The sequence below is a fragment of the Centruroides sculpturatus genome, unplaced genomic scaffold, assembly GCF_000671375.1.
Source record: "Centruroides sculpturatus isolate CEXI.00-Female unplaced genomic scaffold, Cexi_2.0 scaffold181, whole genome shotgun sequence".
NCBI classification, from domain to species: Eukaryota; Metazoa; Arthropoda; class Arachnida; order Scorpiones; family Buthidae; genus Centruroides; species Centruroides sculpturatus.
The window spans coordinates 31,686-44,195 of NW_019384322.1; the positions used below are offsets into that span (position 1 = coordinate 31,686).

The 12,510-nt window shown below is 30.5% G+C and overlaps 1 protein-coding gene across 1 annotated transcript in view; it reads right to left on the reverse strand.

The window, feature by feature from the left end:
* The window catches only part of LOC111625847 (vang-like protein 2-B), a 42,457-nt gene extending 31,217 nt beyond the window's left edge, over positions 1 to 11,240 (reverse strand). The window contains exon 1 of the mRNA XM_023369098.1: positions 11,178 to 11,240. The gene's annotated coding sequence lies outside the window, so the exon portion shown is untranslated. The remainder of the gene's footprint in view (positions 1 to 11,177) is intronic.
* Positions 11,241 to 12,510: the final 1,270 nt, after the last annotated feature.

Genomic DNA, 12,510 nt, shown 5'->3' on the forward strand with positions numbered 1-12,510 from the left:
AAGAATTGACAAAAATTACCTATTTAATTTAATTTTTTCTATATTTATCGACTTATTGATTACGTCTACCAATGTCGAACTCTCATTAATTTAAAAAACGAAGAAAGAAATCAATGTAATTTAAATATATTTTTATTCAATAAACAAATAAACGTTATAGTAATAGGCTTATTATTCTTTTAAATAAACCAGTTAATGTACTCTAAAATAGTCTCATTTACCCAAAGACTCGTAGAAATACCCAGAAAGTTGCTTTTGTTAGTCTCACAATAGACCATTTACATAAAGAAAAATGAAATCTAAGTTTTAGACTCGCTTTACATCTTAAGAATGTAAAGAAAAAAACTCGAAAAAATTAGATTATACATTGAAAATAGCACTTAATTTTGACGTGGAATAACTAAAATACGATATACTTTAGTACGTGCCTGATTTCTAACAACCATTGTATTCTTAATTGACATCATTCCAGACCCCTCTTTCGAAACTTGACAAGGAGTTCTCTTGTTTATCAATGTTCATACATGATTAAATCAGTCGAGAGTTATTTAATTTCAGCATCCTTAATTGTCTCTGCTCCAATAATTAACTTCCCAGAAAAGTCATTTACAATAGGAAGCAGCGTGAAGAATGGTCCAAAATGTGTCAAAGTTTCCGACCGGTTAATTAACATTCGCAACTTTTGCTTACCTCTCGACCTCTTCCTAGAAAGAACAACTGTGAGATTCAATTATTAAAAGGAAAAAATTCGGACAAAAATCGTATCGCCCCGAGCTTTAGAAGGTTTAAATTATCTATAATAATTCTAACAAAAAAAATATACATAATTTTTTCATGTGATATTATATAGATAATGAGACATTAAAATATTGTGATAATAATACTTATTGAATAATGGGATCTATTTTATTTTGGGAATTGTCAATAATTGCTTACTTATTTAGAAAGGAATTGGTTGGAAAATGTTTCTAAATGGCTCAGAAATAATTTAGAAAACATTTATTTAAATTTAATCTCATCGTTTATTTTATATTCAAGCAAATTATTGCTTTGAAATGTTTTATCATTCTTAGTGTTTTGTCACTTTAAGAGGCATGTAATTCGTTTGAAGGATATCATATTAATACAGTAGAGTATACTCTACTATGATGATTTCTAGTGTACATTATTCCATTATGGTGATTAAATTATCCTAAAATACGCTTCATAAAATGTCCTGTATAACTTATAAACATGTCTACAAAATTATATATTTTTTCTTATATTCAAAATGCAGGGTGACCCAAAACTCAGTCAATTACAGTAAAGACTAAACTGTTGTCTGATTCAAATACTTCACTACTCAAGATGAGGGTGGCTCAGAAATCAGTTGACAAGTGCATGGACTTAATTGTTGGCTTATTCAAATAAATTGCTATATATAAACGTCATAAAGATAGTTTTAAAATAAATAATTATTGTTCAATACTTAAATTACAACATTTTTTTTTTAAATTCAATTTGAAATTCCTTTTTACGAGGATGTTGGAAAAATATGAAAAAGCATAGTTAACTGACTTTTGGGCCGTTCTGTGTAGAATTGGATTAATAAAAAAATACAGAAATTCAATCAATTGAATTACTAGAATGGAAAAAAAAAAATGATAAATTAAACTTAACTTCCTTCTTCCAGGCAACAATAAAAGCATTAAAAATTTAAAAATACTGTATAAAATAATAAAAATACAAACTCAAATTATAAGGTAAATTATATAAAATGACTTCAGTTTGAATCAATCATCAAAAGAATTGCAAAAATTTTTTAAAAAAAGCAATCCAAATCTATCATTACAGGAAAAAATAAAATGTTAGAAAACATCAGAAACCAGTTGCAGAAAGAATAAAAACAAGCACTCTGATAACCATCCGAACTAGTCATTCAATATGGTGTAATTTGAAAAAAATCAAGTGATTATGTAAAGAAAAAGTAAAATGACAGAAAATGCCATAAAATGGATTATTCAAAAAGTATAAAATTTGATAAAAAAAAAAAATTAGTTTTAGAACAAGTCAAACAAGTAAATAAAAATATCAGTAAGAAGAGGGGTAAACTTGTCATACAATGTGATAACAAAGATGATAATACAACTTTATCAAATCCAACAATTTATATATGTATATAAAAAACTGCAATAAAATGTTTAAAGTTAAGTAATATTTTGTAGATTTTCGTGAACTTTAATAACAAAGATTTCGTTGATAATTAACTTCATTATGTTCTGGAATTTAATGCACTTTCCATTAACTTCTTTCTTGAAAAAGATAAGACATCTAAACTCATAATTATATAATTATTATTTATAATGGATATAAATCTTCATACGTCATTCACTTTTTCTCTTATTGCGTTTTCTATAAACTCGATTCTTCTACGTCTTTTAAATTTGTATCCTATTGTTTTACCACCCGCGGTGCATCACTTGTGACATTAGCAGGACTTGACTTCTCGCTCTTCCTCTTATTTTTGCCGCTCGACCAGTTTCTTCTTTATTGTTTCATTCATCTAAAAATGGTTTCCACCCTTTTCACTCACAACTTTACAATTTCTTAACCTTCGACTTGACGTGACATCATTTATATAGCGTAAAAATACAGGAAATTGAAGACCAATAGGCTTTAATTATCTATTAATTACAACTGATTAGATGTATTTACAAGGAGTTTATACATTTAGAAACATAAAATAAGAGGGTGTTAACTTGAAAAGAGAACCGGAATTAAGTCAACACCATAAAATATTGAAATGATAGAAAGGTTATGGAAAGAAGAAGGAAAAAAAAAAAAAACTGGTCATTCAAGTGCACCAAGAAACCATGTTTGGATAGTGTAAAGTTTGTAAAGAATTCTATTTCTGGCACGTAATTTCTGTAAATGCCACAAATATTTTAATCATATCTGTTGAATTATTTAAAAAAAGAAAATTACGCCGAAGGATATTTATGTGATTGTAACGTATTCAGTGAGTCAATCAAATTGTATTTGATGTTTAGATAGGTGACGTCTGTCGAGAGAAATGCCTCTGCAGTAGAGAACAAGTTATAGAGCCTACCACATCAAAAAGCCGAGTGAAGTTCAAAGCAGCCATTGTGAGTGACTACAGTTATTCTTCTTTTAGCCATAAAAACACAGCTTGACAATAAAAGCAAAGCCGGTAATACATCACTCGGACATTCTAATAACTCACTCATCTTGGTGCTCCTTTCACAAGAAGCTAAAGAATTTTTGCATCTTCTGTCGTTGGCTACATGATTGATCGCATAGGTAAAATACCACCAGAGTAGAAAACATTTAACAAGGGTCCTGGTTAGTTTCTTTAACAAAAAAAAAAAAGAAAAAAGAATATGGAGCTATTCGAATTTTTACGAGTGGAGATATCGCTAATTTCTCCGCTTATCTTCAAATGGTTGTCTTAATGGTAGAATAATTATGTGTTTGCATAAGAAGTGGTGACATGCAATTTCTTTTTTAAATTTCAGCCAAAAATATTGTTTGTTTAAAAAGTTTAGAAGATGTTTCTGAACTTCAATTGACAATTATGTATTTAAAATCACGTGGTGTCATAAAAATCATTAATTGTATCCTTCTTCCTGTTTGATTTTTAATGCGTGCCACATAACTACTTAAAGCTTGTTCTCTTCAGTTTCACTTTTTTTTTTTTGTTTTTATTATTATTATTGTTTTAATCGTGTACGAGGAAGATGTTTAAATGTTTTTATTTCTAATTATTACATTAATTATCCGAATTTTTTTACGAGAATTTAAACATTTTCTGAAGAGTAGAGATTGCAAAAAGTAAAGAAACATTTGTCTCCGAAGAAAATAAAGCGCCTTAGAAAGAAGAAAACTTATCCTCTTGCTGAAAAATAAAATTAAAGAGTATCAAATATCCAAGTATTTCTAGATATATCACAATCAAAACATTGTTAGTTTGGAGACAGAATCTGAAACTCGAGTCGAATCATTGAATTAATTCTTTCGAAGAAAAGAAAAAAAAAGTATTTCTCCAAATAAATTATTGTTATTATGATTTTAAAAACTGTACAAAAATACCATTAAGTCATTTTCTAAGTACTTCCCCCCCTCTTCGTATTTAAAATGTCATGCTCCAGATACATATTTTATTTACTCTTCTGTCCAGTGATACAAAGTTACTGATTTAAATAAAGGATGGTTTCAAAGTTTAAAGAAGCTCAACCGTTCTAACAGGTTTATAGCTGATTAACTATGCAAATTTTTTGCTAATTTAAATTTTTCTTGTTTATTTTTTATATTTCACTTGTTTTCTACGGCTTTGACAAACTATTTTATTGCTTAAAAATCTATTATTCTATTATAAAGGAATGAAATATCGGAAGAGATGCGGATCTAAAATGGTATTAAAATATGTGTTAAAGACGAAGTATCGAAAGGTATTAACTAAGAAATAATGTATTAAATTAATTGTAAAATTGATAAAATAACATGTATAAACAAATGGAGAACATAGAATTTGCTTAAGAAAAAAAAAATATTCCGACCAGCAAAACCAGTCGAACTGCCTCTCCCAAAGAAATAAATTATTTAAGAGAAAGTACAGTAATCAATATGGTGGACATAAAAGCGACACGATCACCATTAGTGTCTCGACAAAAAGGACCAAACGAAGCGATTACGTCACTAGGAACTACCAGGTGACAAAATTTGACAAATGTTGTAATGGATGGAAACTTTATCTTCAGCATCTTATTGTTCGAGGGAACGGTTTGAAAGGAAGTTCCTAACCTTCTTCCTAGCTGTAGGCCCTATAAATATTTTTGAATCAAACTGATTGATTGATTGAACCATTAATGATTGATGATAACCAAACAGATAAGTTAATGGATGACTTCCACAATTTTAAAAATTGTTCGCTTTAGATTTAAAGATTATTTCTTTAAGATTGTTGGAATTTTCTTTCTTTTTTCTTATTTAATTATAGGGCTATTCATTTATTTTGATATCAAATCATATTATTAAAGCAGAGAAAGGTAATATAATACCAGTTTGTCTCTTTAGCTCTTTTGTTAGATTAACCTCCATAAAAAGAAAGGAAATTCTATGTACATTTTATACTATTTATAACCGAAATTCTATTTATATCATTAAACCAGACCTTAATTTAAGAATGTCAGAGTGATGTATGACTACCGCATTATTTATCAGACTAGCAAACGAATTATTAGTGTAATATATCAGCATTTATATTCGTATTAACTCAAATATTAGCTTTCATTATAACTTCCTTCATTTCCCATGAAAATATATAAATTTTTTAATAGAAGTATTTTATTATGGAAGAGAAAAAAAAGTCTAATTTCCTCACAATTTCCGAATTCCGATTGAAATATCTAAACGTTAAATATTTAATCGCAATTTTACCTGAATTATTTAAGCATTTAATACCGAATCGGACTTAAATTTATATCACTTTTAACGTTTTCACATACCTCAGATTCATTTTTTCCACATCTCTTTATCCCTCGAAGCGATAAAGAATAAGTTTCGAAATTATAACAGATCAAGTTCTGTAGATTTGTTCAAATATATCACGCGACAGAAGAAAGGCATTATTCCATGGCTAGATCCTTCTTTCCACTCAGTGGGAGCCTCCTAAATAAATGATGCCTTAATCTGGGTGGTCCAACTATCACAATTGAAGAGTTTATCCTCAATAAAGCCATTTCCGATTGATCTCATTTGGAGAAGAAGAAGTTATCTCCATGTAAATACTTGCGGTTTATTTAAGAAGCTAAACTTATCCAGCTGGTGTTAATACCTTTCTAGAACAGTATTTATTAAAAGGGGACCGCACACAAACTGATGGAAGCCGTCTTCATAATTTTAGCTTGGGGCAGAGCCATTCAATAGACTCATTAAAAGCTTCTCTTGTTTTGTGTAAGACTTTCTCACGTTGTGTGTGAAGTAAAGGTGCGCGCTCTTTATTTAATTGAAGAAGACACTAACTCCTTTATAACTTACGACTTTTTTTTTGTTCTTGGGCCATAAAGAATTTTTTAGGGTTTTTTTCTTATTGTCTAGAAATTAAATATTATATGTATAAATGAGATAAAAGATCTAGGCCCCTTTCTTTTGGATGATTTTTGTTGGACAATTAATTAGAAAAGTGGGGAAAAAAAGGAAAAGAAAAACAAAAGACGAAGTGAAAAAATTAAGATGTAGAAGAGAAAAACAAAGAAATATAATGTAAAAAGTGTAGAATGAAAAAGGAAAAAATGTTAATGAATAAACAAAGAGTTCAAAAAATAAATAAAAGAGTAAAAATTTACAGAAAATTATAAAATATTTTTTTGAAAAATTTCTTAAATTCTTTGAAAATTAATAAAAAGTGAACTGTATAAAGTTATTATAAATTTACATTCATTTATTCTCGGTTTAACTTTTAATTAATCACAAACTTTTAGAGTTTACAGAATGTTTTAAAGTAATTTTACTGAATAGTATGTAGTTTAAATTGTTATTAAAGTTTATAAATTATTTTTATAAACGTTATTCGTCACGTATTTATTTTACTTTTTCAACCGTTGCAAAGACGATGTAACTATAGAGAGGCAGACTAGTCGGTTTTTTATTGTGCCATACAATACTCCACATCTCTAACCGTCTTTCTATTGAAAATCTATGGAGCAGAACAGATTTGGGGATAGAACCCGTCACCTTGACATCTTGTCAAAAGGGGAAGTCCATACAGCGTATAATTCATGTTTGACATACAACAATTGATCGTCACGATTTATGAAACTTTGGCTTTCACTGGGCATATGCACTCTCTCTCTCTCTCTCCCTCTCTCCCCTTCTTTTTATAGGAAAATTTAAAACTAAAATTTAAAAAAATGCAAAATAATTTTTTCTCTCCCACAAAAGGAAATCGAATTTTTTTTTACATCGAGATCGACAATTTTACCGTTTACCCTAAATATATTTGATTAATCTCAATGGACAAACCTGCCAAAACATACCAAAACTTTCCTTAATAGGCTTAGATGGAGTTGGTGTGCAGTACTAGAGGATGTATCCAGTTAAGCTTAATGCTATTATCTGTCTCATCTGTCTGGGACGAGTGTATAAAGCCTTTCAAGAAATGAGCCCACTGTCTCCACCCAACTTGAGATATCAGTCATCAAACAACCTCGCCCTTTTCCCTCCTCGCATACGTATAACTTTTACTTCCCCAAAGCGATCCCTTCTTCGGTCCCCAAACGGTTGAATTACAAGGGGTTGACTCTTTCGACCTTAACATCTACTCATGCATCTATGTAGCGCCTATTGGAGCATCTGTTGATGCTCCGTTTGAAGCAAACTGGTCGGACAGGTGCTACGAAGTCTACTTTTGTGAGATATTACAATGAAATGCATTAATGAGTACATACAGATAACGCTGTCATTCACGGATGGGGACATTAGTAGAAGACAAAGAAACGCAAATTAAGTCCATGCCACATTTTCATTTTCTGTTTAACAAGCCATGTCTAGATTAGTTTCGTGATGATTATTTTCAGATAAGAAAGGGAACAAATTAGTAATTGAAATAGTTATATTTCAAGCTGAAAAATAATTTATTCTTATTAGAAACACGTCGGAAATAAACATAACTGTCTTATTTTTTAATTAAAAAAGAAAGGCTCAAATGGAATTATTATGTTTTAAAGAAATATTCGTTAATTTTAACAAAAAAAAAGTATTAATTTTTCATCTTTAAAAGCTTAAAAATATCACCTTTTAGACTTTAAAATCTCTCAAGTAAACTATTTTTTTCCCTCAAATTTTCACTTTTTTTTAATATTCTGACTTATATGTTTTTTAATTATAACTATCTTATCTTAAATATATCTAAAACGTAATTAATTTAAACTAAGACATATTCAATATATGCAACATCAACATAGTATCTTTTCCTACCATCTCTCAAACCTGTCTTAAAATTTTCAAACCAGTAAGCAAAACCGTAGAAAGGTCCACCTATCACATCTCCCCACATATTTTTACGGTTATAAAATAGATTTATACCTTCAGCAAACCTTATAAATCTACTTTACAACCTTCTATTAATCTCCAACTTTATAAAGTCTAACTTACAAATTATAAATCAAAGCATCTCAAAATTACAATGATAAAAAAAACGTAATTCTCTCGCATCTTTATTGAGTGTAATGGATCTTAATGGATCAGAAAAGTTGTAAAATAGTAACTTTACATTCCTCGCATACTCAAAATAATTTTTTTTTCTCTGTTTAAGAATAAATATTACAAGAAAATGAGTATAAAAATATTGTTTGAATGGGGAGATTTTTTCTTTATTGTTTTTATACTTTAATATCTAATTTTGAAATGATTGAAACGATTTTTTACAGAATGTAGAAGACCTTTAAAAATTTTAATGAATAATAAATCGATAATAAAGCCAGATGTTATTATCTAGATGCTAGAAGAGATAACAAAAGAAAAAGAACTACTACTGTTATTATCGGATAAGTCAAGAAAAGAGGATCAAACAACTCGAGTTGTTGCTCCAGTGAATTTTGAAGCGGCCATTAAGAATTGACAAAAATTACCTCTGACAAGAAATTACAGGGCGCATTGCAGGAGTGCAGTTTGCTCCAATATTGACACAGCTGCTTCTCTTTCTCCTATTGCAAATATTTTGTTAGGTTTCACGCGTGACAAAACAATTCTGTTGATATGTCTTCTAGTACCAAACTTTAAAAAGCATCCTCTTATTATATTCATTCGCATAATTAGACTATAAATTAATTTTTTTTTTCTCTCCAGCTGTAAAATACTCGACAAAACGCCTATACATGGATTAATTGCCATAAAAATTAGCAGACGTTTATGAGTAGTTTATAAAACTTCTATGAGTTATTGATCGAATTTAAGGCGCTGCTTTATCTTTAAGCCTATAGGCAAATGTTCAGAATATATTTTATAGGCGTGGACCTATCCCGTTCTATTGTACGAACCGCATAATTTATGAGCTACATTCACTCATTAAATATTCCTGAAGTCTCAATATATAATGGTTCAGTATTGTTTCGTAAAATAACATAGAATTATAAGGGGGGAAAACATCTATGTAAATGACTTTTACGAATTTATATCTATCTATAGATTATTTTAAGGAAGAAATAAATAAAAGAAAAATAAACTTTCTAAGCACGTAAAACATCCACCATTATAAAATAATATAATTTTTTTTCCCAACTTCAATTTTGAATTCATTTAAATTTAATGCCCTATAGGGATATTATCTTCTTTAACTGAACTTTTTTATAATTAATTTCATATTCATAACATGTTAAGTTATAAAAATGCTTTAAATGTTTTTTAAATGACTTATTTTCTCGATAAAGTTTATGTTAGATGCTTTAATGATATTAAAATAAGCTAACGAAGATAAATAAATATCTTGTAGTAAGTTTTCATTGAGTTTATAACTGAATCACGTTAAAAAACTTAAAAATTTGCTCTAAATTTGTCAAATTTATTCTATAATAGAGCCATCGTAAAATTAGAAAAAAAAAAGAAAGGAGAAAGGTGTAGAGTTATGGAGTCAAGGGCACCTGACTATAGGTATATTTGAGTTTTTCACCTGTCTTTACCTGTTCCTCTCTGTTGGAGCAGACTAGCAGGTGCCTCAATTCCAGACTGAGGGAAGGAGGAAGCTCACTACTACGTGTCACAATTAACCGGACTTATCTAGTCGATATTTTTGGGTCGACAGCCTGGCGTTGTAAGACATCAGCAGTTTTAAGAGTGTTTCTAGTGATAAACTGGGATTTTTATATCTTTCTCTCCATAAAGGTGAAGACGTAAAAAATCCGACTTTTTTTCTTCGAATGTTTTCGAAGAAATTGGAATTTGGTACTTAACAGATTTAGAGTTTCATAAATTTGATGATCGAATCGTGCCAAGCATTGTCAGAAAGAGATTTTTGAGTGATAATCTTTGACTCTATACTTCAACTCAGTCCTTACACGTTACTCGATAAAATTTATTTGGATTAAAAAAAAAATTAAATTTCTCACTTATGTTAAAGTGTTTTTTTTTTGTTGAAATTTAACAATAATTGGTTATATTTTATTAATTATGTAAGAATTACATTATGTAAAAGATACGAAGAAGAGAACTCGAACTGTTCCTGTAAGACCAGTTTGAGAATTTAATAAGGGAGTGTTGCAAGAATAAAAAAAAGAATCTTGTGACAATCGAGAGACGACAGCTCGTCATTATGATGATTGATAATTATCTGTTTGTCAGGTGAGATCTGCCACCGCAACGTATCCTCAGAGACTGAAGATAATAAGGTGATTAGAGAAGGTGTTCCAAACAGAAATATTTAAATTTTATATGTGTTTCGAGTTAAAATTATAGAGGAGAAGTCTCAATAGAATGTTCAACGTGTTTCTTCTTCCTATACATAAATGTAATTTTAACTTAGGATAATGTAGAGTAAGTTAGAGCATCTTGAAGATGCAAGTGAAGCAGATCGTGCATCCAGTAAATAGAATTCATTCAAAATGGACAAACAATAAATCCGGTAGTTGAAGGGGTCCCGGAACTCGAAGAGGCTCTTGTATCTCGAAGGGCGTACGCAGCATACAATCCGACCACAATAAGAGGGTGGGTGTGAGAAACGGCCTCACGTCCATCTGGACACGCCACACTCCAGAGATAACGACCGTATCTACATACTTTTGTAATGTCATTGCTTGCATTATACTCGATGCTCGCTACGTCCCAACAAGATTAGCGAGGGGAGAAGCTCCGATCCGCATCATATTCACCTAATAATAGCTTCTTTATGTTCTGTAAAAGCAAAAATCCCTACACTACTAGTGTATTACGTTTTACATTTCCGAATAATGTTTTTATCTAGAAGAGGGCCACCCAAGGACGAAAAGAGGAGCGCCCTTTAACTCACTCTGACCTATTTTTCTTTCGATAGCGTATGACAATCGATATAATAGATCTAATAATACTGCAATGACGTTGTCGTAGCATGTCTGTTTGTTTACTATAAATTATTAACTCGGGAATACAGTCGCTTCGGGCGTGAACGGTCCTGAATTCTTACGAGAGTGATCAATTTTAAGGCAACTTACTTGTGTTTTGGGTTTAATAATCATTCTGATAAAGTAACATTCCTCAATGTGCACATGTCGAGGAACACCTAGTGGGCGAGTGTAGCCGTTACGACCTATCCCCAAAGAGGCTCACATAGTGTCTGACGTCAAATTATCAGTAGGGCCTGGGAACTAGCATTACTCATTCCCGTAACCTGACTCAAACAATCGATGCAGCACACATAATTGACAGTTTCACGCTGCGCTTTGATTAGTGTGAATGTTGCGGTTGATAATTATTTCTTTGGCACGAGAAAAAAAAATAATAATAATTGATTTTAATGATACCAAGATACGCGCGACGACAGCAGAATATAATCTTTCTATCCCTCCTTTTTTCCTAACAACTCGAACGTGTAAGAAGAGTAGTAGGGCATAAAAAAATTTTTTTCGGTTATCCGCAGGCATATTTTGGACAAATATAGCCCATTAGAAAATATCTCTTATCTTGAGAAGATAAGGATACTTAACTAAAAGTCTTTGTTAATGTTACTTGTCTTCGACGTCGCATTTTATTTTAACGATTTTTCACAGATAAGATGTGGAAGAAAAGTATCTGCTTCATTCTCCGAATTCCTATCAATGTTCTATTACCACAGTGCGAGAATGGAATCTGTAACTAAAGTCGTAACTTTTGTGACCGAACTAAATTTTTTATAGTTACTTTAAGGAGAGCTTTCTCAAGAAACGTGATGTCGTTCATTGATAGAGATGGCTCTATTGTTTGGTTACTTCCAAATTGATAAAAAAAACAGAAAAGATTGAGTCCATTGTCACTTTCTTCATCACTTTTATAAGCCTCATAATAGCACAGAAACAGAAAACAGTGCTAAGTAAACTCATCCAATTTTTTTTTTTTTAAATTTATATGAAGTATTACACGTATTAATAAAGCTTATCATCACATTATAGCCTATAATTACGCGCCTCCAAATACGAATTAAGCCTGTGTGGTCTGTCATTCGTGCCCCATTCATTGTAAAGTACTGATAATAACGGAAATGCAGGAGGCATAAAAACATGCTTTCGTCACATTTGAGTTTCCTACTCATTGATGGCCTCGTTGGAGTTATTATCTTTCATGAATCAATATAATAAGGATCCTTTTTTTCCTCCCTTGATTTTCTTATATTAAAACTATTAGAATATTTTTACTTATTTAATAATTATTTAGCCCGTAAGATCATTATTGACAGCTCCAATCCGGAGATTCAGATTAAAGTAGCCATTCATCCATTTTGATCCGACACACGACATCCTCTTTATGAATGGTTTACTTCATTCGCAGTCGCACGCACGATCCATTGAAACG